Source organism: Hirundo rustica, chromosome 1, assembly GCF_015227805.2.
Source record: "Hirundo rustica isolate bHirRus1 chromosome 1, bHirRus1.pri.v3, whole genome shotgun sequence".
NCBI lineage: Eukaryota > Metazoa > Chordata > Aves > Passeriformes > Hirundinidae > Hirundo > Hirundo rustica.
This window is the reverse complement of record NC_053450.1, coordinates 32,282,910-32,310,454: the sequence shown is the minus strand read 5'-3', so window position 1 is coordinate 32,310,454 and position 27,545 is coordinate 32,282,910. Positions and strand designations below refer to the sequence as shown.

General features: G+C 40.4%; 1 protein-coding gene across 3 annotated transcripts in view; it reads right to left on the bottom strand.

Annotated features, from left to right (window-relative positions):
• Positions 1-14,851, bottom strand: part of STAU2 (staufen double-stranded RNA binding protein 2) — a 170,243-nt gene extending 155,392 nt beyond the window's left edge. The window contains exon 1 of one of the 3 annotated variants that reach the window (XM_040064828.1): positions 14,829-14,851. The gene's annotated coding sequence lies outside the window, so the exon portion shown is untranslated. Of the gene's footprint in view, positions 1-14,432; positions 14,545-14,828 lie in introns of those variants that run through there. The other 2 variants (XM_040064903.2, XM_040064976.2) reach the window with 2 other exon arrangements.
• Positions 14,852-27,545: the final 12,694 nt, after the last annotated feature.

The following is a 27,545-nucleotide window of genomic DNA, read 5'->3' as shown; positions in this document are numbered from 1 at the left end:
AAACTTCTGGCAGCTTCTCACAGAAGCCACCCCTGTAGCCCCCCTGTTACCAAAACCTGGCCAAGCAAACGCACTACAAATATTTAGTTACATTTACAGATGAGGAATACTTTTAAAAATCGTGAATGCACTTGTATCATACTAATAGCACCATGAAGCATAAAGAATTAGTTCACAGTTTTTCTGATTATTATTACTTTTTGTATTTTTTTGGAATCACTTTATAGCCTTAGATCTTGTCACATAAAAAATGAACTAAATGCTCAGGTGAAATGATTCTTAGACTATGTCACAGTAATTGAATAAATAAAGACAGATAACGTAGATAAAAAACCACAAAAGGCAGAAAGCATGGACAATGGGTTTTGATACCAAACAGACTAGTACAATGTGGGAAAATTGAAAAAGCAGTATTAGAAAGACAAGTTGTATGCCCAATCAACAGATAAACTAGTGACCTGAACAGTCAAAACAGAAGGCTGGACTTCATCTGTGCAGAAAATAAAAAAGCACATATGCAGTAGAGTCACCACACTTTCACGGTGGTCCGTCATACAAACCAGACTACCAAATTTAATCTGTGCACAAGTATGTAATGAAGGCACATACTACACACTTGTGAAGGACTTTACAAATGGAACGACTGAGGACCAGTCACTGCTGAGCAAGAAAAATTACCTGACATATCTTGCATTTTATATAACCAAGAGTTCTGCTTATACCTTCTGATCAGTGTCCATTTTTCACAACAGTATACATTAATGATCCCAGATCCTTTTCTGCAGAACTGCTACACAACAAGTTCTAGCCTGTGCTCTCTTTGTGAATCTGACTGTTTCCTAGCTAAGGAAAAGACTTTTTTCTTGTTTTCCTTGAATTTCCTTATTAAAAAATTCCCAACAGAACCAGAGAAAAAAAAAAAAAAAAGAGAGGGAGAATAATTTATTTCTTTCAAGATCTTGTCAAATTTTAATTCTAATTCCAAAATGTTTCAAGTCTTCTCCAAGCCTGCTTTATGGCATCTACAAATTTATTAAGTATACTGGTTCATCCACATCATTAATGGAAACATTGAAAGTACAGGAACAGCAATCCGAAAGACTGGGGGCAGTGTCTAAGCAGGCAGCAAGCATCTCAAGGGTTTTTTTTCAGACCAACCTCTGTTTTGGTTAGAAGCTTGTTAATGTGATTCTTCTGTGAAAGTCTCAAGTCACAGAACTCTAACAGTTAACAGCTTGCTAACTAAGAAGGGTTTGATTTTAATTTTAGCTTTAAAATTCCATTAAATGCTCTGTTCTCCTTCTATTCTCCTGATATTAATTCATTTGATCAGTTACACAAAAGCATACAAAACTGCCTAAAGGTAAAACATATTTCTGCTGTGCCATTTCTCACATTTATACATTTGTGGACATTATTATAAAAAGTACTAAAGACATTCTAAGCTTTATGTAATTTCTTTTTACTGTGTTATATTTAGCAGCTCATTTGATGTTGACAAAAACCACACAGCTCTGCATTACCTTCAGAGCAGCTTAATTAGAACTTCTGTCTTCTAAAACCAAGTAACGAGATGGCCACACAGTAGCAGTTTAGCAAGAGCATGACTTAAAGCAACAATCAGCAGATGGTTATCCACACTTATTAGCAAAAATTCTCTTATTTATACATTTTAAATAGCAAAAAGTAAAATATTAGGCATGAAATTGCACAGGGTTTCTCTGTTTTTTAAAACATCCATATTTTTCTATATCACTGCTGGTCCCCCCTGTTTGTTCTTCCCATTTGCTCCTCCATCAATTTCATAGCTTTTTGCCTTATGAAGAGTGGCTTGCCAACAACAGCCAAACTCGTCTAAAGACTTGCTGCCATAGCAAGGGACAATCCCATGTTCTCTCTTCTCTGCAACAAAAAGCCAACACTTTCTGTCCATCTCACTGAACCAGTTCACTTGGCAGGTAAGGAGAACGATCAGAGGAGCATCTGGCGTGTAAGAGGAGGGCCACAAACTCCTGACCTGGAGTGGGTGCAAGGAATTAGCCCTTTCAACTCCTGCTAATCAGCTTAGCTTTGCTGTCAAGACATACACTGAAGTTCATCTCCTTCACACTGTTCCTCACAAAGCCCCTGATCTCATCCCTGATGATTACATCTTCAGAAACCTATGGCCTGGTTTCTTTTTTTTTTTTAACTGTGCCTTACAGTACAGAATCTTAGTTTTAATGGATATATGAACATTGCTACCAGCTAATTAACAGCTAAGTAATACATGTCAGCAAGTGAAGTGATGCTTTAAAAGCATTTTACTTTGAGGAAGTATTAGGTGGGTGGGGGAGAAATCACCAACTTTTATTTTCGTTGTTTTGTTAAGGTATTTTACAAACAAAGGAAGTGACACAGAATATTAGGGACTAATACTCAAAATTTAAGGAGCAGCAAGGCTTACAAAAAAGTTATCCTTCTTGCTCAGTGTTAAATCCAATCCCTGAAGACTAAATACTACAGTTTTTTACAATTTGTTTCCTCTGCTCTTGGACTGGAGCAGAAAAGGGTTGCGGATAAAGCCCCAGGAAGGCAAGGGAGGGCCAAGCAGCTGCAGGGAACACCAGATCACAGCATCGAATCCCATCACACTTTCAGATATTATCACCCATGGAGGACTATCCTTTGCCAGCTCTCACGTACAATCAGTAAGAACCTTCCTGAGGAAAGGAAGGAAAGTATTTTTTGAAGTAAAAAATCAAGTAGGGAACAAACTAAAAATCTGCAGTCGTATTTTTCAACCACTTCTTCAAACAGCAATCAGCTCAACCTCCCTTTTGAATTACTACACAGAACAGGCACATTAAAATAACATAAAATGACTTAAAACTCAGAAAACTAAGGTAGAAACTGCTTCATCTTGCACACTTCTTTCCTCATAAAACCATATCTGTTCCCTAACTTCCAAGATGATGCTGATCCAATTTGCCACAAAAAGCATGCAAGTCTCTACAATGACCACATTACCATTATCACAGAATCACATTATGTGGGAGTACATATTATTTTTATCTGTCACTGATTCAATCCTTCTTTAACAACTCACTTTAAAATTATTTCATGCAAATTTGAAAAGTAAAAAAACAAATCAGACAAATAAGGCAGACAATTATAGAATCAAAGACTAAAGCTAAAGATTTTCTCAATCAACAAAATGGCTCAACATGGGGACTTTTGCAGCCATTTAGTTATGATGTGTTAGCAACAGGGCAAGTACAGAAATCTTACCCTGCAATTAAGATTGGATTTATACAACTTGAAAGACACAGAATATGTAAATATAATATGCAAACATTTAGGATGTAGTAAATTGCTTAAACCACTACAGCAAAATTCAAGTAACTAATATGAAAAACTGGAGGTTTACAAAGCCATCTACGTGCACAGTACCTCTCACACCAGCACAGTCACCCATATCATATGGCACTGCTGTACAGTGAGATATGAGGACTCAGATAAGGATTAAAGACATCTATAATTCAGGTTTACAAATATAAGCAACGTGTCTAAATTGTCACTGGAGTCAAAGACAATACAGCATGGGATTACCATGGTTTACCAGAGGGTATTGGGTTTGCATGGCCAGGCTTTGGCAGAGAGGGTTACAGGGGTAGCTCCTGTGACAACCTGCCAGAAACCTCCTGTGTCCAGCAGAGCCAACCCCTGGCAGTGCCAAAGACAGATGTGCTGCCGGTCAAGGCTGGGCCAATTAGGAATGGTGATAATGACTCCAACATATTGAAGAAGAAGAAGAAGAAATAAAAAAGTCCTTGCGCAGTTGTAATTGTGAGCAGAGAAGAGCGGGGTAGGAATATGTGAGAGGAACAAGTGCACAGATACCGAGGTCCGTGCAGAAGGAGGGGCAGGAGGTGCTCCGGGCACCAGAGCTGGGATTCCTCTGCAGCCCATGGTGATGGCCATGGTGAAGCAGCTCTGCTCCTGAAGCCCACAGAGATCCATGGGGATGCAGAGACCCACCTGCAGCCTGTGGAGGAGCCCCATGCCGGTGAGTGCCTGAGAGAAGGCTGTGAGCCCATGGGAGACCTGTACAGAGAGGGGCCTTCTCCGGTGCTGGAGCAGCCTGTCCTTGAAGGACTGCACCCCAGGCAAGAGTGACCCGTGCTGCAGCACTTTGGGGATGGACTCATGTTGAAGCTTGTGGAGAACAATGTCCTGTGGGAGGGTCCTCATGGTGCAGCAGGGGAAGGACTCCTCTCCCTCAGCAGCAGGAGAAAAAACAGGTGATGAATTGACCGTAACTCCCATTCTCTATCTCCCTCTGCTGCTGGGGGAGAACGTTCCTCTCCCCTGTCCAGATGTGGAAGAGAATGAGAGAGTGGCTTTGGTGCCTGGTGTCCAGCCAGGGTCAACCCACTACAGTCTTTTAAAGACCCAATACACAATGCCAGCTGAGATGTCCTAAGATACCACATTTGGATACCTGCCTATTCCATCAGCTGCTGCCTCAGGAAGCAGACATTCTCTCTGAAGACTCATGCCACACCTGACACTGCATGTGGCAGGCAGCTCAGAGAAACCCTGACATGAAGAGGCAATGAAATGGCAATAATGTATGCGTTTAAAGAAATGTACTACACCAGTTGTCAGTACAGCCAGCAGACCCAGGGAATTCTTGAAGGTGATCAACAAGCAGGCTTCTAATTTAGGATTAGCTAACCACACTGCTGAGTGGGAGCTGAGAAGCAGACAGGGTAACTTAGTGTCTCAAACTGCACAAGATAACAAAATACAGACAACTGAATCCTACCCAAAATCTACTGCCAAACTTGTCTTCAACAAGTAAATGATCATGGATGTTACTAAAACTAACAGACACAATTACAGAAGTAAATAAGCTCCCTTGCAGAGACATGTCTTTTTGTAAGGAATGATGGAAAATGCAGGGGTTAAGGCACTGACTGCAATTGTGCACATTTGCATGAGCAAGAGTCTAAAAACTTGTAACAAGAGACACTTAATAGAAAGTGGAGCATACTGACAGGCAGGAATGCAACTCTTCCCTTGCTTCCCTGGCAACAGCCAGACTGACATGAAAAAGCTAGAAAAGAGCAACTCAGGCCACAGTGCATCTTACTGTGTACAGTAAAACTAACGATCCCAGACTGTACATGTGACTAATTTTCTTTTCTAACAGAGAAATCAGTCAGGTCCTGCATATACCACTCAAAGACTCAAGTAGAGACTTCATAGATAGACATGAAACAGAGGTCCTAAGCAGAGAAACTTTACTAATATTCATCTAGAAAAGTAATGGGAAAAAGGATTGCTATTCTGTATAAAAATGGTAAGGGACATCAATAAGATATCATCTTGAAGATTTCAATGCCAAAAGAAAACTAAAAGATAAAGAAAGCCAATCTGCTGCATCAGAAACTGAAATAGTTTGGCATCTCAAAACATTTCAACCTGTTTATAACCCAAAGTCCAAGGGGGAAAAACAGTCTGGTTTATATAAATGCTTGCTATGTTAAGATAATCTCATCAGAAAGTCTCTCTCAATTTCTTGTTCCTGTCCAGAAAACAGAGAAGATGGTATAAAAGCCATGGAAATTTCCAACAGCCAGTACAAGCTAACCCAGTTCTCACAGTGCCACAAATTTTAAGCTCAGAAAAGACTCTGAACCATCCAGACAGAATATTGGTTCAGACACAGCCATCAGTTTTACCCAGCCAAGATATCCTGAATTACTACAGGGAAGAAAATGTGAAACTCCTTCATGAAACAGCAAGGTGATCATCAGAGCCTTCTTTGTGGGAGGCCCTCCTCATCTGAAACTCATCATGGTTTGAGGTACATCCCAACAACTAGCTTACAGGTAGCTATAAATGCCTTACAGATCAGAGACAGGACACACACACTGCCCAACACTAGAAGTAATATCCTTTTTGTATTTGCTTACTGTGCCTGAGAGCAAGCACTAACCCAAAGCACAAGAGCTGGCTGTCCAGTATCATAACTCTTCAGCCCTCTCCCTTACCATGACTAGAAACTACTTATGACTTCTTGAAAACTGGAAACTTGTATCTCCCCTAGACATTCTGTGATACAGTCATATCTATAACATTTTTTAAAAGATTAAGTGGCCATCATACCATCTTACTCCAGACACAGATAACTCATATTTGCCCTACGTTAAACAAAAATTAGTTAGTCAGCTGTCCTGAAGAAAAATAGCTGAATAGAAGGGAAGCCTAAGACACCAGTTTAACAATCGATTATCAGCTTAAAAGTGGAGAAGGGGATTAAGTAAATGAAAAAAAACATGACTCAAACTTGACACACTGAGGTTACAGACATGTTTGCATCAAAGCTGTAATTGGTTCCTTATTTGCGATATTGGAGTCTAATCTGAGGTGCTTCCAAGAATTCTGATTTAATTAGTATTTTGAAATTTCTCTCCTATATATTTCTAAAAGCTGCACTTTTTTCCCAATTTGTGCTAACAAGTAGTAGTTACATTGCTAAAGTCTCCAATAAGATTTGACTTTAAGATTTTAAATTACAACATACTCTTACTTAAAGTAAAACATCCCTCCAACTGTTATTTTCTTCTGAAGCAGGCAAAAATGACTTCTTGACTTCAATCACTAACTAGAAATTGCAATTTAATAATGGAATTCAGAAAATCATCTGTTTTCCTTGACTGCCTGTGACGAACTACTTTTCATATAATTTGAAGTAGCAAATTTGGTGAAGGAGCAGAAACAAGCCTTTTTTCTTTGAAATGAAGTTACAGCTCCTGCTACCAGCCCTCCTCATATTGTAGTAGGCTGGCTATAATTAACAGCTACAAGATCCTCAGAGAAGGCGGTTTCAGTGGACAAAGCAACAGGTGTTGCACTCTATCGTTAGGAGTAGATAAAATTTTGGTTTGTGTGCCTTTTTTTGTTCTCCATGAGTGTATTTAAACAAAAACACTGCATTTGACAGCTGAAATGATCAATGCCCACACTGAAGGCTCATACAGCTTCCAAGAAGTTGTAGCTCCCAAAAACAGCTGGGGTCAAATTGCTACCTTCTGTTCCTGAAACACTCCTGGAGTTTCCCCTTGTCTCAACTCTTCCACAGACAGTTTCTGAATTGCTTGGATGTAAGATAATGTCAACATACAGTTCATACAAAGACTAGCTCTGTGCTCACTGGGGGACAGGATTGGGCTCTGCTGTCTCTCAAGAGTACCTGTGAGATCAGGAGTTCCACATTGATTTGACAGAGCCTCCTCCCTATTTTAAGTGCAGCCCTCCCCAGCTGATGAATAAAGGTAAAATAATTCCTGAGTATTAGATTTGGCCCACCAAGTGATCTGACTGAAGACAAGCACAAAATCTAAGTTTTCAACAGGAGAAAATTAAGTTTAAAGATGCTGTGTCTGGGGGCAAGGTCACGATCAATGCTAAACATTAGCTGAACACTAAAAACCTGCCACAAATTCAGCTGCAGCACAGAGGCTGCACACAACTGGCAGGACAGCAAAAGGTTATTTTTGGAGTTGAATCAGCAAGGAGGATACTAAAGTAACAACAAACAACAGAAAGAAAGAGTGCTGGTAAAAAAGACCTTTGTTTTAAATTGAGCACACTGTGAGGGCACAGAACCAGCATAACAAAACTAGGCTTTTTCCTCCAAATTATGTAGTAGTGTTTAGGAACACTAAGTAGGATATGTCATAAAATAACAAATAAGAGACCATCTATACAGCTGATGATTTAGAGTAACTTTTTTCCCCAGACCAAAGGAAGTTATAAGCATAACTACTACAGGGAAAAAAATGTAAACACACTGAATTAAAATTTGGAATTGTCTCAAGTATTTTTTACGCAAATAAAGTCAGAAATAAAACAAAGGATTATTCTGGCATAAAGTGCAAGCTGATAACGTGAAATAATTCAAAATACTAGGAAAGAGTACCTGGAATTGAGCAAAAGTGAGAAAGAAGTTTACATTTATTAGGAATAGCAATGCTGTAACATCATAGGCTCACAAACACCTGGAGGATGGATGGGTGGCTCATGCTCTGAGCTGCCCTTCAAAGGAATGTCTTTCTTGCCACTTACTGTAGTTTCCAGGGCCATTAGACTCAGCAGGGTAAAGTTGGTTTTTGTGACTCTGGAACCACCCTAAACTAGTGTAAAAGAACAAATTTGCTTTTGAACTGGCAGGAAGCTAAAATTTCTGTTCACTAAGACTCCTGCCCTTTACCTTCCAAATCAAAATAAAATTTAAAAAGAGTACTTCAAAAGAGAAACAGGACCCGATTTTCTAGGACCTCCAAAAGAATATGTGCTATTAGGCTACAAACATTCACCTAATACAGTCTAACCCCCTGCAAAAATGGATGTTCCTTGTTAACAAAGGGTCGTGCCCCTAGCCCAAGGGTCATCCAAAGCCTACCTAGGCTGCAATGACACATTGCAGAAGCTTAGGTAGAAGTGCTGACCCCAGAGCTGTGGAGCAGAGCTGCAATCCAGCATAACAGCAAAGACACCACATTCAAAAAACAAAGCAGGCCCTGGAAATAAAACTGCCTCAGCTAACCTTGTTCAACTGCAGTGCTCTGTCCTGTCCTATCTTGGGGATGTATCACGTATATTTGTCTGACAGCACCTATGTCTCCCATACTCCTGTAAGCTATGGGATACCTGAGCAAAACAAAAGTAAACTGTACCAGCATTTGCAATAACAGCAAATAAAATCACTTCTTTTTAGTGTTAATGTCAAAATTCCTAGTGAGCACAGGATTGGTTTAAAAACCTTGAAATTATTCAAATTACTACTGTGTCAAATAAAAGAAAGAATTTCAAATCCAGGATGGGCAAGCTGATGCTTACATTTCTTTGAAAACAAATACATTTAATAACTTAAGTTTCACCAGCTACAGCAGCCGCTTGCTCTTATGCCTACTGTAACCTGTGTTACAAAGTATCAAGGGGCTCTGACTGCGTGAGATTTGAGGAGAACCGGAGGAAATAAAGTTTCACAGGTAGCTTAATGGCACCCTGGAAAGAAAAAAGGCCTCCAACGCTACCTCCTCTGGTGAACTGCCACCGACAGTAATTTGTGGAATGGCCAATTTCAGAAGAATCTTGTAATGTAACAGCTGAAGAATTTAATTAAATATTAAATTCTTCTCATGGGACTTGGCAAATAATTTATGGTTGCTTGGAAGTCCAGATCCAGAATGTCCTCATGAATGGCAGCTCCATCAAGTTAATGGAAAACTGATCCAGTCCTGGCATCTTCAGTCAGTTGTTACTTGCTTAAGGCTCTAAGTAATAAAAATTGGCCAGTTGAAAAGGGGTGAAATAAAGATGATATGGGCCACTCTCCCTTCTGAAGAGGTCAAACCCCATACCTAACCCAGTGGATGTGTAGAGATGCCTCTGAAAAAACAGGGAGAGCTTTAACTGACTCCTGATCCAGGACAAGCTTCTCATTCCCTTTCACAGAGATGAGACAGCCTTAGCTGCCATGCAGGAGCTGGACACTCATTTAATACAAGACTAGTAAGTGTCTTGTAATGAATTCTCAGAGGGGCAGGAGGGTTTTCAAGAAAATCCCTCTGGAGTCGTTCATTACAATTCCCAGGCCCTAAACAGGTACAAAAGGAATGTCTCTTGGGTATATACTCTTAAACGAAATGCCCCCTTGAACAGACATTGCCATCACGAATGAAACACTATTCAAAGCAGGCAGGTTTAAATACTATCAGAGGCACAAGCCTGAAACAAAAAGCAGAGAAAATATTTTCCAGAGTCTGGAGAGAAAAAAGCAACATTGTATCCAGGACTGAAGAAGGACCAGAAGAGGAAAAAAACCCAAAACAAACAAACAAACAAACAAAAACCAAACGGTTAACATGAAATTTTAGATTGTTTCTTGTTCTTACCTTGTCTAACAAAGCTAAAGCTACTGCAGAGTGTTATTCCATTATTGTTTTGTTTGTATCAGAACAACTGGGTATGCTTCTAAGTGACCCAACATTGCCCTCTACCAGGCCTACATTTCCACCTTGGGAACAAGGTTATCTTGATTTCATCCTTCAAAATGTATCAGTTGCATGGATGTGTCATCTGGGTGACATGGACAAAGTTCTCTATCACTTGCAGACAGTTACTTATCCAGACAATTCCAGTTAGTGCTATAAATCTACACATTTAGTACACTGATATTTCCTTATATTTGTGTAACACTGCTTTTTTCAACTGGGGCCATTGTAGGAGAAACTGGGAACCACAAATACCTAACAGGTGTGAAAAATAAGAAACTAAGACCAGCAATAGCAGTAAAAATTAGGTTACTCATCTCTTTCCTTGATCCAACAGGTGACCATTTTCATTGCAAGAAACTTTTCAAGCAAATCTCGTCTCCAAACTCAAAAACATTTCCTTTAGCATGGAGGCAAAACAGCCTCCTCAAAGCTGGCAAGCAGCAAAACTGGAAGTGGGACCACTGTGATCCTTTGGAAGTTTTCAGAAGATGAGACTGTAAATATACCCTTCGGGTGAGCATGTGCTACTGTGGTAAAAATCTTTGTGAACTAACTTCTTCCAGAATCTAAGGATAGATGGTTAACCCATGCTTAGATATAATAATTGGCTGCTGGTTATAACCAGGGACCTCCCCAAACACCAAGGGGGATCTGAGATCGACGCCTGAGTTCTAACCAGTCCCATCATTTTAATGGTGACTAAATTAGAATATTATGGGGATACAGAAGCAGAGTGGAGTCACAATTATCACTAATTAATTATGAAAAAGTGCTATTTACCAGGAAAATTTAAAATTTCATAATTTGATTTTATTTGGTTAAATAGAAATAAATTTGTAACAGTCTAGTGATGTACTGTACAGATGCATAGCTGACTAAAGCAAATGCAAAGATGGAGTATGACACAGTATGGCACAATTCATTACTGGGAAATACTCCAACAACTACCAGTTTAACAAAAAAGACCCATAAAACAAAACCCAAACCACTTGCTCTTGAGATGAAGTATGAAAAAACTTCAGCAGTTACAGACATAGATGTGACTTTACTGTTACACTATCACAGATGGCTTTTCAAAATTCATTCCTACATCAGGAGTTGTGACAAGCAAATTTTTTATTCCAAACATTTTCCAGAACAATGCCCGAGAAGACATCTCTCAGATTCTTATTGAACTCTTGATCTTTTAATGCAAACACACTTTGGATAATGGCGGTTGTGACTCAGTGCTGACAATGAGCAGACCCTCTAAATGCAGAGCCCTCGACTTTTAATATATATATATTAATTATATATGTGTGTTAACTACACTACATACAGGTTCCATTTCCCCTTTTCAGAGAGTTTGTCATATACTCCCACCAATTCCATTCCCCCTCGTTTACTATCCTTTCCTCCCTGAGCAAAACTGCCAGCCCAGTTCCCTGATCTGCCTCCACAGGACCCCTGCCTTGTGCTCTTTATGCCCCTCCACCAAATGGAACACCCTGTCTTTCTTTCTCTTCTTCTTTTCAGAGGAGAAAGAATTCAAGAACTATTGTGAAAAATACAGGCTATGTATGGGCCAAAGATTAGAAATGCAAAATAATAGGTTCTGGCAAAAGACCTCTTTTCCTATAGATTTTGCTGTTGTTGATAGGGAAAAAAAATGTAAGCAGTGGAAGGAAAAGTGAAGCTCCGGTGGCTCATTAAGAGAAGTTATGTTGTTTCAATTATCCTGAAAAAACACAGTGTTATGTCCTTCACCACCACATCAGTGATACCTGCATGAGGAAATAGATACTCACAGATACTTCGCACACTGTTCAGAAAAAAATCTGTGCTCACATCAAATATATGCCCAAAAATGGCACTAAAACCCACTAAAACACTTCCTTTGTAAGGCCAGCTGTCCAATGGAATAATACCATAGAAGATGTATTTGGGGGTGAAGAACTGGAATAATTGATAGGAGTTTTTCAGTGCTTTCAAAGACTAACAAATCAATAGCCACGTATTTTGGGTAGGTCAAAACAAACTGTCTAGATAGAGCATGACAGGTGCACCTTTCCTAATGGCTAGAGACCCAGTCTTGGAATCAGAGGATCTGCTCCACTATGGCTTGTTGCCTAACCTTCCCAAGGTCATTTGTCATAACACTTCACAAATAAAACACATAGTATCCTATTCACTTCCCACATTCACACCAATGTAAACCAGAGTTAGAGTGAAGTTTACAAAGTCGTGGAGGAAAATCAAATCTTTGCCCCCGAAGAGGCTGATGGTGTTAAATGCTTATTTGAACTTGGTCCAGTCATTAAAAAACCTGTGATCAGGTTCTTCCGCAAGTAAAATTAGAGTTTCTTTAAAATCTACTATCTTAAATCAGAATTTAAGATTAGTCAACTTTATTATTATCTTGATGTAATTCTTGAGGAACAAAGTAGGTTGAGCTGGCAAAAAAGACATAAAGACTTTGGCCTTCAGGCTGAGCAGCCTGAGCAGAACCCAAGCTGAACAACATGTCTGAAAAGTTGTCTGCAAAGAAAAGAAAATCTGAACTGTCCCTTTCCCTCAAAAACTACAAACAAGCAGGCAGCCTCAATCCTGTTCCTAGCTGGCAGCAATAGGAATCTTTGCAAAGACTGGCAGGAGCAGAAATTGCTCTCTCTCTCCCTCTGAGTTTTTCTAGGTCAAAGCTAAGGTTCAGCAGCTGGAAATCACTACTGGAAATCTTACGCTGCTGCAGACTTTCTAGAAAAAAAAAAATCATTCAGAAATCTGTCAGCCTGGCACTGTTTATATAAGCAGCAATGTCACAACAAAGCCTATACAGAACCTCCTTGTAGTTAGCAAATGGCTTAAATGCATCGGTATTATTTCACTGGTGTGGACTGCCAACCTGGAATTACCACACAACCTAGGAACACCTTACTCCTGTGCAGCTTGATGCCACTGGTGAGCGTGAGATACAGCAACGTATGTTCCCTGACAGAAGCACAGTTCAAGCACCCTGAGCCATGGCAGAGCAAACAGCCCTCCTTGTATCTTGCAACACTGCAGTTACTCATACACAGCCTGCAGTACTGTTCAAGACAGTATGCACACAAAGAGAGGGGCTAAAACAGCAGCACTTTATCTACTCTTTTGTACAGTATAAACTTTTTTTTTTAGTAGCACGGTAGTTGCACAGGGAGCATTCCAAACATGGCTTGAGAAGCTTACGTCTTAGTATTCACAGAAACAGCTTGCTGGCCGTAAGGCAACACCAGCCAGATACACAGCACGGAATTTTTTTGCTCGGGTATCACTGACTTGTCAGGTGGGACCCTGAGCACTACAAGGCAAACAGCTTTGCTGCAGGATTCACCCTCACAGCTAAGCCCAAGTAGCCCATACTTCCCCATGAGAGCATGGCTGTGACTTCCAGGCCTGGCTGCAATCAAGATGAACTTTCTCCCACCAGACACCTGAACACCGGGAAAATTCCACCCAGCCCATGAGAAGCCTGGACTAGACAACTTTACAGCAGTGTCTCTCTGGGTCCCACCTCAACAACGGCCCCCAAACCCTCGTGCTGGGCGAAGGCCGGTAAACGGCTCCGCTGCCCATCGCTGGAAGAGATGCCGACATCCATTTTGGGAGTGGGAGAGCCCAGCATTGATGGCAAAGTTTGGGGCCCTGTCCGAAGTTTGGGGGCAGCACAAGACGTGCACAGAGAGGGTTGACTAACACACACGTACAAACACCCGGCGGCTGAGCTGTGAGGTCCGCGCCGCTGACCGGGCGAGCAGTGCCGGGCGCCCCTCACCCGCCGGCATCGGAGCGGCCGCTGTGCGCCCCCGAGGCCGGCCACCGCGACAAGGCCGGGCGGGACACAGGACGAGGAGCAAGTTCGGGGCGCACACAACTCCGTCCCGGGGACTGGGGCAGGCAGGCCCGGCGCGGTCCCTGCCGAGCTCGGCCCCGCCGCACGGCCCGGCCGCGGCCCGGCCTTGGCGCAGCGACCGCCGCCGGCAGCCGGACCCGTGTGCGGGGAGCTGCGGAGGGCATCCAGAGGGGGCTTCCCCGCGGCCCCCGGGGTGGGCAGCGCTGCCCACCTGTGCCCCCGCCCACCTCCCGCGCCCCTCGTCGGGCGGGCGGCTGGCGGCGGACGGGAGCCCCGGGGCGGATGGCGGGGTCGGCGCCGCCGCCCCCCGCCGGAGCGGAACGGAGCGGAGCGGAGCGGGCCGACGGCGCCGTGGCGCAGCAGCGCCCGCACGGCCCCGTGCAGGCGGGGGACGCCGGGGCGCCGGCGGAGCCCTCGCTCGGGAGCCACGGTGGCAGCGGGAGGAGCGGGAAGCCAGGACGGAGACTAGTACATCGCGGCTGAAGCCGCCCCCTTCCCTCCCTCCCTGTTACCTGCTTCCCGGGGACACTTTGGAGACGCCTCCAACATCGGCAAACACTAAAGAGAACTGACCCCGCCGCCGCGGCGGCCACCGCCGGCCCCAACCACTGCGCCCCCCCCCCCCCGCCCTCCCGCCGGCGCCGCCGCCCCGCCCCGCCGCCCCCGCGCCGGGCGTCGCCCCCCGCGGCTCCCCTCCGCCCCCCCCTCGCCGCCGCCCCCGCCGCGCCCGCCGCCCCCGGGGCGCTCCCGAGCGCTGCCGGCGCCGCGCTCCCCCCGCGCCCGCCGCGCGAATGGCCCCGTCCGCGGCCCGGCCCGGCGGCGCGCAGCGCCCCCAGCGGCGGCGCGGGGCCCTGCGCCCTCCGCCCGGCCCCGCCCCGGCCCCGGCGGGCCCGGCACCCCGCGCTCGCCTTCCTCCGCCGGGCCGGGGCCGGGCCCGGGCTTCGCCACAAGGCGAGGCCTCGGCACCGCGGAGGAGGAAGCTCCGACCCGGGGAGCGCGGAGAGCAGCGGCGCGGGGGCTGTGCCGACGTGAGTGGGGCTGAGATCGGCCTGGCGCGTGTGCTCTGCCCCCTCTCGGCCGCTCCCGAGCGCCGCTGTCCGCACCGTTCCGTGGGTGCCTGGACAGAACGGGCTGCGGGCGGAGAGACTTCAGGCAAGGAAAAAGAAAATAAGGGCTGGCAGAAATACAGGGAGAAGGTGGCAACCACCACAGCACACTAAAGAGGATTTTCTTTCCTCCGTTACTCATCTGACTCTAGCTTGGACCACTAACTCTCCAACGTGCTTCCCCCCTCACCTTTCCCCTCGGAGAGAGCTGTTTTCAGGGAAAGCTAAAACTTCATAAACATGATATATGTTAAAATTTTCTTCTGTCTAGAATTAGGGCAGATTGATGTTGCTGGGCGCTGCAGGAAGGTTGCAGGAACGAGGGCCAGGGAGTACAGCTGTGGAGATTCAACCATGGAGGTTCCAGGGTGCATCACTGAAACCTCCTCCTTCCGCAGGTGGGCACAAACCCTGCCCTCCTTAAACCGTGCCAGGGCTCAGCTCCATAAAGCCCTGGGATAAATTGCTGGTTCTGTGCCTTTCCAACCAAAACCAATTGGTTTTGCCATCATAAAGATATTTATCTTGTCGGCATGTTTCAGGTTCGCACATCCCTTACAGAAGGCAGAACTAGATATGAAAAATAAAATTTAAAAATGCATAAACAACAAAAAGCTTATGTAAAATCGGGATTAAAGGCTAAAGTGTTTCTTCCTTTAAATTAGAAATTAATAGGTGAATAAAAGGGGGAGAAATCAAAGAAATTAATTTGACCTTCTTCAGCATGAAAAAGATAACATTCAAATCTTTATCTCAAAGTAATCAAAAGCTTATTGTTCATTTATAAAATATTTACAAGTTTAATCCACAATGTAACTTATTTTGTAAAAAAATTGTTTTCTTGATTGGCCCAAATAAAATAAACCAAGAATTTAAAAATCTATGCAAAAGCCAGGTGGAAGCATCAGAATGTGAAGCAATCATCTGCCTACCTGATTTGCAAGACTGCAGTAACAAAATTCCTCAGGCTCAGAAACAAAACAATTTTTTGAGGGGGCAAAGATCTTTATCTTTTTGCTACACAACTAAGTTCTAGTAATAGGTATGAGAGATATAACATTAGTCATAGCAAATGTAATTTAAAAAACCCCCCAAAAACAGTAAGTCAGGACTAGAGTTTGTATTGCCTGCAGTATCTGCTACTATATGAGGGGTTTTTTTGATACCAAGAGGCGGATCAGTACTGAGCAAAAGGAAAGATGTAGCCTGACACAACTCCCAAGCATGGTGGAGGAACACACTAAAAGCACAGAGCTCAGGTGAATTTTGGTAGTAAGCTTGCATAGTGTAGATAATTTACACACCAAATACACATCATGACACCTAGTGGTAGAGCTGCATTGTGAGTATCTAAGTGATAGCAAGATTTTATTCATACTAACAGAATACTAATGTAACATTTATAAGTTGTTTAAACACATCTTGGGAACTCAGCATTTGCTGTGAGAGTTTTATACATACCCTGTATTCAGCACTGGTATAATCTTCCCCTTCTCATTCCTCCATTGTTTTGTTTTCTGATTCTGAGATTCCTTACCCCTTAATTTAAGAACTGAAGACAGAAATACACAGTATAATACAATTTCTTTTGTAGTCTTCTGATATAATGTAGCAAGGATAATAATGCAAGTACTTTTCATTAGGCTACTACAATGTTTTTGCGTGAGTAAAGTTCATTCAGATGTTGAATCATGATGGTGCTATCCATAGAAATTTGTGGGGTTTTCATTTGTTTGTTCTTGGGTTTTTTCTTCATAATTTTATGTTGTGTCATTTGTGCTTTACTTACTATTAGTAGTTTGAAGAACAACCCAACAGTACAGCTCATACTTAGCATTGGTGCACCCAGAGAAAAATGCATCCAGATTATGAGGAGGGTTTTGTGAACTTCCTGCAATAGACAGATCTCATTCCAACAAGCTCTAATCCAATCTGTGCTATTATTTCAATACCTAACATTTTTATAACATTGCTATTACTAAACAGCTAAAACCTTAGTTTAAAAACATATCTTGAGATACATGTATCAAATCAGAAGTCTTGTATCTTGATATACATTTTGTGGTGCAAACGTAATGTAGCTGGAAGAAAATGGAATACAAAAGAGCAGATTTTATCCCAGAACTTACCAGGTATATATACATATTTTATACAACAAAAGTTAATATCTTTTATAATATTTTTAAGTCCATGAGTATATTTTGCTTTTTAAATGTTCCCTATATGATTGGAGTTTTACATATATGAATGACGAAATTGCATTACTAGTCACTTCTTTAGATTTTCTGCACCCTTATGTTTTTCCTGCTGCTGCTGAGATACAGGATAAAGACTGGTCAGGACCTCCAGTAAAAGCAGCTTAATACAACCTAAAAACCTCTCAGGTTTTGAAAACAAGATGCATAGTTTGTTTCCACTCTACTCCATTATTATATAACAAGAGTGTCATGACTTGCCCAACAATCTAGTTTCGGTATGCAAGTTGTTAATAGGAGTGATTAATTCAGTATGCAGTTTGAAAACAACAAAAAGCCACATTAATGCCTAAATGCCTGCATAAATACCTAAGTGGTGAAAAGGATAGAATTATTCTATTTGGTCTGTACATGAGTGCAGGACATTTGGAGATACTTGGCCTTGTCATTTTTAACCTCAGATTCAGAAAAAAATAAATCAGCACTTTCACAGTGACTTTCAAAAAGTCATACTATTCTAATTTTTACTAATTTATTATAAGAATTGTAGTTTTAAAAGAAATCATCAAGAAATGAGTTTCCACCCCTCAATACACTTTGGTGTAACAAACCAAACCAAACCAAAAATAAATCCCCAAAGAAAATGCCCAGTGATGTATTTAAGAAGCAGGAAATTTGCAGAACTGATTGAAAAGGAGTTCTGAAGGTCCGCTACACCACCCTCCCTGCTCCTCAAAGCAGGACCAACTTAAATGCTGGATCTGATTTTTGAGTTAACAAGTTGCTTGGTTTCCTTTTGAAAACTTCCAAGACTGGCCATTTTACAGCCTCTTCCAGAATTCTGTTTCAGAGTTTTAAAGAGTTTCTTTGCAGCTGAACTATTTATTTATTAAAGAACTTGGATAATATTTGATACTAAAGTTGAAAGCATAATAAAGCTAATAGAGTGCTCATAAACTACCAATAAAAAGTCAATAATGCATTATTTGCATTAGTCAGTCATTCAACTGAATAAAAGCCTCTAATAGATTAGTAACAGAAGAATGGGTCACTTAATTTTTTTAATAATATTTTTTCCAATCATTAAAAGCAAAACCCAGGAGTTTTGGATTATATTTTATTAAAACCCAGTATTATTAATGAGCCTAAATCTAGTCCAACCACTGCTCTCCCCAATTACAGGTGCAGAGCTGTGACTATAGAAGGAGATTTTTAACTACAATGCATGACAGAGAAATTACTTAACCAAGTTATCACTAGGTAGTACATGGAATGAGAGGCATGAACAAACCAAGACAAAACAAACTACAAGTAAATACTGTGAAGAGTTTTCTCATGCAATGGAAAGCATTTACTCTTTATGCTCCAACAAGGACTCATAAGCAATGAATTTTAACAACTCACACTAACACACTGTCTTTGATGATTCATATCTAAAATGTGAGTTCCCTAAACCAGATGAATCACACAATCACTTCAAGAATCTAAATTAAGTGAACTAGAACTTGCACTTGTCAGCATATATTGAATTCCATCACTATTGGTATAAGGACATTGAGAAACCCCTAAGCCTCCCCCTCCTTTAACAAGTATCATTTTTTTAGAACACAAAGTGAACCCAACCAAAAATATGTGCTGATTTTGCAATTACCAGCCTTCATCTAGGTCTCCCGTCATTAAGGTATCAATGCTGTTTCTTTATTAATTGACCCACTGCCCCGCATTAGGTTGCTTGGCAGGTAGCATTCTATTTCTCACCAATCACTTGCTGCCATTGTTTTCATCCATCAGTGCTAGGAATAGTAAAGCCATGTGTAAATAAATGCTTTACCCTTCTAATAACACTAGTGAAACTTTAAAATTATATTGCTAAATTAATTTAAGTAAGTATTAGAAGTTGTACTGCACATTCAGAAAATTTCACTCATTGTCATAATTCATGTATCCAAAACTGCACAAGATAGCCCCAAGACCCTGTTTCATTTGTGACAGCTATTTCTATAATTTTCCATCTGTTTTTTACACAAAGTACTGTCAAAGCTTTCTGTACAGCTATCTCACCTTCTTACAACTACAGAGAATGTAATGTTGCATATTGATGCCTATCTAGTTAATATGTATAGTTACACCATAAACTTTGTGTATGTATATGCACAGATACTTCATACAAGTTCATTACCCATTATAAACATCAGAAACTTCTCAAATATCCTGTGTTTTCCACATTAAAAAACAAACAAAAAAACCCAACAAGATTTGGATACTTTAAAGCACAGAGCATAGAATGGTAGAAGAAAACCAGGATAATTCAGGTAAGCCAGGGATTCATATCTCATGACTACAATAATGAAGACAAAGGTAACTACAGTTTGATAAATCAGCAAGAATAATAACTAGCAACCTGAAGATCATGGTGTATTGGCTTTCCATTACAAAACACATAGACCTTTAGAAGCAGCCCATTTCTGCCTTAGTAGGCATTGCTACTTGATGAGACTACACTGACTTCGCTCAGGAGAGAAGTATGGGAAAGCTGAAGTGTAGTTACAGGCCAAGGAAGCAAGAGATTCTGTAAGATTAAATTCCTGTTTACAAGCCCAGGCTTTTGGGGTTCTTGCTTTACTGATAGCATTTTGAAGGGCCTACATAAAAGGCCTTCAAACAAGCCCAAACACAATGATATTTCCACTGGCCATGCTGTAATGAGGATCACACATATCTTGAAATGCTCTGGATTTTCATTAGTGCCTCTCAGTGCAGGCAAAGATCACAGCAACACTTGAAACATAACCAAAGTGACACCAGTGATGTGACCAGTTTGTACATCCATGTCCATACTAGTCTTATTTGCAGTCGTGCTCATGAGAGAATGTACCTAATCATACCTATTACCACCCTTAAAAGTAGCAGACAAGATCCCAGAGAAAGCAGGGGTTAGGCCTTTTACATCTTGAAGGTAAGAGCAGTGTTGGATGTGAAACTTTAGTATTTTATTTTTCTAATCAGTAATACACTGAGTTCCGTAGTGAGCTTACAGTGTAGCAAGGAAACTGATAAAACTGTCCCAAGGTTCTCAAATCAGTCTGTAAAGATGCAGTGCCCTGTTTATGCTTTTTATTAATACGGCTTTGAAGAACCAAAACCCTGTCAGATATGGGGATGTTTCCCTCATTTCTATGAAGGCATGTGGGCACTGTTCTTGTTTAAAATTTCAAGTAAATTCAGAGATTTACAGATTTGCCATAGACCTTCCCTTGTAAAGAGTTTTTATTTATTGTTCCAGGTAATAGATTGTTCCTATTTTCTCATTAAATGAACACCGAACTTCTCCAATTACATGGGGGTTTACTCTAGCTTAAATTGTCAAAATCAGCAACATTCAACCATCACAAAACTATCACTTACTTTTGGTAAATTACTGGATGGCTGGGAAATGTCTGCCTCAATGATGTGTTATACAGCAACATTTTAGCAAAAATATCCACTTACAGCATTTGTGTCATTTCTCAAAATATCCTAAAACTCCTACAACTCCCCAACTCCCATTGTCCTGGCAATAGGCAAGGACATAATGGCAAACGATTTGGTGATGGTGCAGGATAAGATGAGAGTTTTATTTTATCATTAATAAATGATAAACTGACTGCTCATTAAAAAAAAAAGAAATTAAAGAACTGCTGCAAATCCTTTTGTCTACTGTATTACACCTTCATATAGCAATAGAATTTAGTCAAGTGCTTTTTGTCAGTTTACGTACATGACAATATTTGTGCTTCATTACAGCCAGTAATTTATAATTTTGTCATCAGACTCAAAAAACCTTTACTAAGAGGTAGGGTCCTAATTTTGGCAGGACTGTAAAATGATGTGAAGCCAAACAACTTTAACCAACTTCATCTAATATTGATATGATTTGTCTCCCTCAAATACATTGTTATACCATTTGTTCATTGCTGTCCTGAGAAAGTCACAGTGCTTGCTGCCCTAACATGCATAATATACAGCAGACTTCTTGCACAGTAACCCTCTTGGAAATCTTGGTATTTTGTAGGTGAAACTGACAACTTCATTTGATGTAGGTGCAACATGCATGGATTCAGTGTTTTCAGCTAATGTAATGCCTGCTGCTTACTCAATTACACTCCATCTGTTTCAAAGCTGTGTTTTGTTATGGTCCCTAGAAGTAGCAGGAATCTTGTTGCTCTAAGAGGTGTCATTTAAAAAATTGGGCAAACTGAGAATGAAGCTTGTGTGTGCTGGCAAGAAATAGTACTAAAGCAGATTGGAAGCACTGGTAATCCTCTAAAAATAAACATCATTTGAGTGACAATGCTGCCAGTTGCCCTTGCTTTTAGCGTTTCCATTCATGAGATTCTATACTTAGAAGCGTATGTAGGCAATGCTTTATTACTGTTCCTACTGACCACAATAAGCCCTTTATGTCATGTACTGAGTCATGTTTGCAGTGCTGGTAAGTTCTGAACCCTTCTTTTTCTGTGGCTGGGAGAGGGGGAACCCTTTTTTCTCTATGAATGCTGGGGTCAGACAATTTCTCTTTCCTGCTCTTAAAATTTGGCTTCATGTAAGTCTAAGGTAGTTCTTGTTCCAAGAGAGTAATAATTTCAGAAATTACTGGTTTAATACAGGTTTAATTTACTGTATAAATCCTTAAGTTTTTGTTTGTTTGGTTGGTTTTTTTGTTTGGGGTTTTTTTTTTTTTTTTTCGGGGGGGGGTGTTTTGTTTTGGGGTTTTGTTTGTTATGTGGTTTTTTGGGTTTTTTTTTGTTTTTGTTGTTTTGGTTTGGTTTGGTTTTGGGTTTTTTTTTCTTTTCTGCAATAAAAGGTAGTCAGCAGTGTAACTTAATGGAGACGGATGGGAAGCAAATGAACTGCGCAGAATGGGAAGCATCTTTCTACTGGTTGAATTCTTTGGATTAGTTGTATCCTTTGATCTCTGTATCTGTATCAGGTAAATTTAATGTCCGGACAAGAACGTGTTTAGAAAAAAGAAAAACAAAGTCAACAAAAAAAACCCCTTAGATTTAAAAACTGAAATTTGAAAGTATTTTGTAAGAATTTGTAAGTTTTAATGTCCAGACAAAAGCTAGCAAGTTCTCACTTCCTTTTATCCACATTATTTTTAATGCATTATCTTTGCTTTAAAAAAAAACATAAAGAATGAAAATGTCGATGGAATCTTGCTCTTTTAAATTAAAAGCTGCAATGAATAAGATGTTTGATACTATATAAAGGTAAAATATATAAAGATTGATATACACTAAAATAAACTCAATTAATGCATGGTGTAAGCAAGATTAGTACCCACCTTCAGTAAGTACCTACAGATATAACTACCATTGAGACCAAACCCAAGAAATAAACTATGACCTAGAGAAACAGCATTCTGATACAGACCATGCAGGAGGATTCCTTTCCAGAGGCCAAATTCTGCCATTTACCACTTTGAAAATGTAAGAAAGAGTTAAGCAAATGCTTTGCCATGTGACAAACTCTCAATAGTGACAGGTTCCATTTTTCAAAATCAAGCACCAGTGCATTAATAGCTGCCTTGAAATACACAAAAACCATCTCACCACAAAACAGTATGGAATCACCTTACGTAGAGATCACCACAAATTTTCCAGTTAGATCTTTGGTTTACTCCAAAGAAAACCCTGATACATTAAACTTGGTGTGCAGGGATGCTCCAGACTGATCTGACTGGCACAAGACAATTCTTGTTATACTTACCTGGGTACATCCAACACTGCATTAAAAGTTCAGATGGATTTACATTTCAGAAATCATTCAGGAAGACCTAAGCTTTACTATATTGCATGCCACAGTTAGCAATGTAAAGAAACCTGGCTTCTGGATGAAATAACAATTTATACCAACATCCAAATGGGTAAGCTTTTATAATGTTCACTTTCAAAATGTTGCACAGAAATGAGTTTAAAACCCCTCCATATTACAAAGTAGCTATGGGCAACATACAGAAGTAATTATGTATTTAATTGAGTGTAACAACAAATCAGAGAAGCTTTTAGGGAAAAGAATTACAGGCTTTTCTATACAGCATTCCCCAATTGTACCCAACATACCAGGAAGACATAAGTAGTGACTAGGTATGATCTAGTCTATTCCTACAAACTAAAGAAAGAACTAACTGAACAAATTTTCAGAATTACAAAGTACATAGCAAACTATTGTATCCAGTCTATTTTTCACCTGCAAGACTTCAAAACCTCTTGTCAGGCACAGTATGAAATCTACTTTGCTGTTTATTAGGATTTCTGGTAAAACTATTGCAAAGGTAAAAAGATACTAATTACCTCAGTTCATGGATAGAGCTTCCTATTCTCTTTTCCTTAATAAAGCATATCTCAACAAACTGCTACTGGTTGCCATACAGGACCTTGATCCTTCAGCTGTATCATGACCATCACTGCATTTGCCCTTCTGCAGTTTTGAAGAACTTTGTTCTCGGTTTTTGTTCTGAGATTCAGATGGTTTTAGAGTCTTTTTGCCTTCTGCAAAGCCTTGAGCCAGACGCAACAAAGAGACGGAGTCTACAGGTTCTGATTTTTCAAGGTTGCGCGCTTTGTTTATTGTTTCTTATCTTACAATTTTCTCAGTGCCCAACAAAGGTCTGTGCAGCTGCTCGGGCATCTGGCGACTCCTCCCCACTGGGCTGTGGCATTCTTTTATATTAATTGTTATGTGTTCTTTATTTATCATTATTTGCCAATACCTATCACTTATACTAAAAAGGTCATCCCTACTTTGACCCAATCCCTTTAAACTACTTTGTGCCACCGTCACTGCAGAAAATGGAGTGAGGGAAGAAGAAAGAAGAAGCAGGAAACAACACCCAAAATCCTCCATCTTGCTCCCATTCACTTCCATACTAAAACCCCAAACCTACTGTTTTTTCACCCTGTGATAAGCTAAACTACTATCTTTCACACTCTTGTGGCTTGCAATCCTTCCCGCAGTGCAGGAAGCCTTTCCCATGGACTGGGATCAAAGCCAATGTCCCTCTGGGCTCTGGGCCAGGGTCCCAGACCCCCCTGTCCAGGTCTCTGACCCTCCAGGGCAGCCAAAGGAATGCCCTGGACTCCAACACTTTGTAACATAGGAATTACAGATTGGTGCAATTACTGATATCCTCTTAAAACAAACAAACAGACAAAAACAAACAACAACAACAACAACACAACACCAAATACCAAAACCACAGAAACCCAAAACACCATGCTACCAGCCAGAATTTTAGAGAATCTTCAGGATGCTATCAAACTTAAAACTTTAAGAACTGATTGTTCTCCCTCCCACCGTACTTTGTGAGCATAGCCTATCTCCATGTGGCATCCTCATCGTGCTTGTCACAATGAGTTTGAAGGAGCATTTGAAAAATCATTTCCAAACAGGACTGTCTGGATTATTATTATTTAAGGAACACAAAGTCACCTATTACTCCAGCAAAACGTTTTAAGATAATAGTTACTGCTTGGGGCAGATGACAAGACACAGATATCTAAGAGATTAAAAGAGTTATAGTCCAAAACCAAGTGTGATACAGAAGATACCAGTGCAAGATGATGCTCCCAATTTCTCATCTCAAGCCCCACAGATTTAAAACCTTATGCAGATCAAGACTTTAGACTTGATATACTCTAAGTCATCTGGAGATTTGATGACTTACCTTTTTGTCACTTGCTTACTTAGTTACTTATACATTCTATACGGCATCTTCCACAGTTCTGATTTTCAATAAATTGTCTACACCAAGTAAATAAAATGTACTTTATTCTGTGCATGTGAAACATAGCTATCAATGTTTTCTGCAGACATATGGACAGTTTAGAGAATGAGAGACTCAAGAGCTAGTCACACTTCATCACCAGTCAGAGTAATAGCTGTCACATACTCTTCACTGACCCAGCACACAAATACAGATCAAATCCACCAGGTTTCATCCATTCCTTGAAGAAGGCCTTCAGAGGAAGGGATGAGGTGGCAACCAGTGTGGTTTTGTCTTGAAAGCCTCCTACCAGAGTGCAAGTTCTTGAAGTATATAATCGACAAATGAAACCTCTGAGCTTGGGACACGTTTTCTGTATTAGATGACTGTAAACACATCTGGCTTTTTATCTAATCTCAAGAACACTTGATTTGTAACATTACTGCCTTCCTTCTGCAAAATAACTGGCATTTTCTAAACTGTTTCACCACATCTGTAGCTATATTTGATTAAGGTTTGACAACACTGATATGATAAAAAGTTAACTAAAAGTATCCTCATAGAACAATGACTACAGACTTGCTCAATAAATTTAAAAAAAACAACAAAAAACAACCAACCAACCAACCACACACACGCAAAAAAAAAAAAAAAAACAAACAAACAAAAACAAAACCAAAAAACTCACAAACACAAAAAACCCTACAAAATATACCCACCAAAACACAAAAAGCCAACCTGTTCCTGAGCACTAAAACTCAAGGCATCTAAATGGAGAGGTAACAGATCACTTGAAGGTTTTAGAACAACTTCACATTTTTTTACTGGAAAACAGTTTAAAAAGATAGGAGAGTCCCCTGCCATAACTCTTACAGGCAGTCCAGACTTCCAGCTCTCAAGCTTCTCATAGCACCTAACTCAGCCTCTGCGTAACACAAAGTTGCTAATATTTTGCATTATGCAGAAAATTCTAAATATATAAATCATGTTTTAGCCCCACCTTCCAAACTGCACCTACACAAAGATTTTCATTTCTTTCACTAGCTCTGAAACTATTGCTTATGCAGCAAGCTGATTGAATTTGCTAATTGAGAAGACAGATTTTCACCTTAAGTCAGTTTCCTACTGGTTTACCATGTTAACTCATCCCAGTGCAGACTCAAGAATAAAGTTCTATGCAAGGTGGGAATGTCAATCATTAGACTGGAAAGGAAGGAGTAAAAAAATCCTCTTTCTCTGGTAATAGCAGGAACCACACTTGATTTTATCTTTAAGGATTAAATGCCCTGGAGAACTGCATTAGCAATATCCAGATAATATTGTAGTCCTGGGAAGAGAAAGGGCCCAGAATGTTCATCTGAATGGATTTAACTCTGACCTACTTGGCACAAAGCACCTCAAAGGGCTTGAAGAAAACAGGTTCCCCAACTGATGAAGGCAGGACAAAAGTTTTAAGGTCTTATCATGGAGATTTAGAATAACAAAAAAACAGGAGAGAAGAAGAACTGTGGTCAGTGTTACAGGATTTCAGATTGTAACATCCTTCTTTGAGGCCATCATTATGGTTTTCAATTCCTCACTGGATTCCTATTCAGAAGAGTCTCTTGTAAGACGCTCCTTCACCAGCAGAGGTCAAGAGAAAAATGTCACTTCAAAAGACAAAGTTAGACTGCATATAGCATGTATGTAAAGTAGAAGGAGTTAAACACAATCTACCCTGCTACCACTGACTCACACATTAAAACTCTTATAAAGTATTATATTAGAAACTATGGACACAGGCTTATAAATCCAATCTTTAGACATATACACTGCACAGTCAATTGATTTTGCACTTTATTTTTGGTTTTTAAATACAAAATAATTATCTGAATGAAACCTGTATGGTTTTGCCTACATACTTCAGGACAGAAATTACTTCGGAACTACAATGTTACTGAAATACTCTTACTTTGTAATTAAAAAAAAAAAAAAAAAAAAAAAACTTTATATAACTCCAGAGAGAATTTGGTACATTGAATCAGCTAAATGAAATTTCTTTAACATCATTTTAAGAAGTACATAAAATCCACAAGAAAAAGAAATTGCAAGTAAACAGATTTTCCTGCACTGTTATTATCAGTAAAAAGAAATAAAAACAGAGACTAAGTATTTCCAAATTTGTATTTCTGAATTACATTTTATAGTAAAAGGGGGCTCATGATATTTCTAGTCTTCCAATTTTACAAAGATCTTTTAAAGGAGGTTTGGAAATTTAGTAATAGTTCTGGAAACAACAGGCAAAGAAGTACCTGGCAAATGAACAAATCCAAAGTCTCTTCCCATGCTGCTGTGTGACTGCAGCTGAAGATGGAATATCACTAGGACAGCTTAATTCCCCTTATTCAGTTCAACATCCAACTATGCACGTACCACACTGTATTAGAGGAAATCCAAACTCGACTGTGTGATATGGATTAAAAGTAATTGGTTTTAAAAGAAAATTCATTCAAACTTATTCTTTAGAATGATCAGGATTTGTGAGCACACAAACACAACATAATGCCCAATTGCTCTATCAGAGGAGGCAAAAACTCT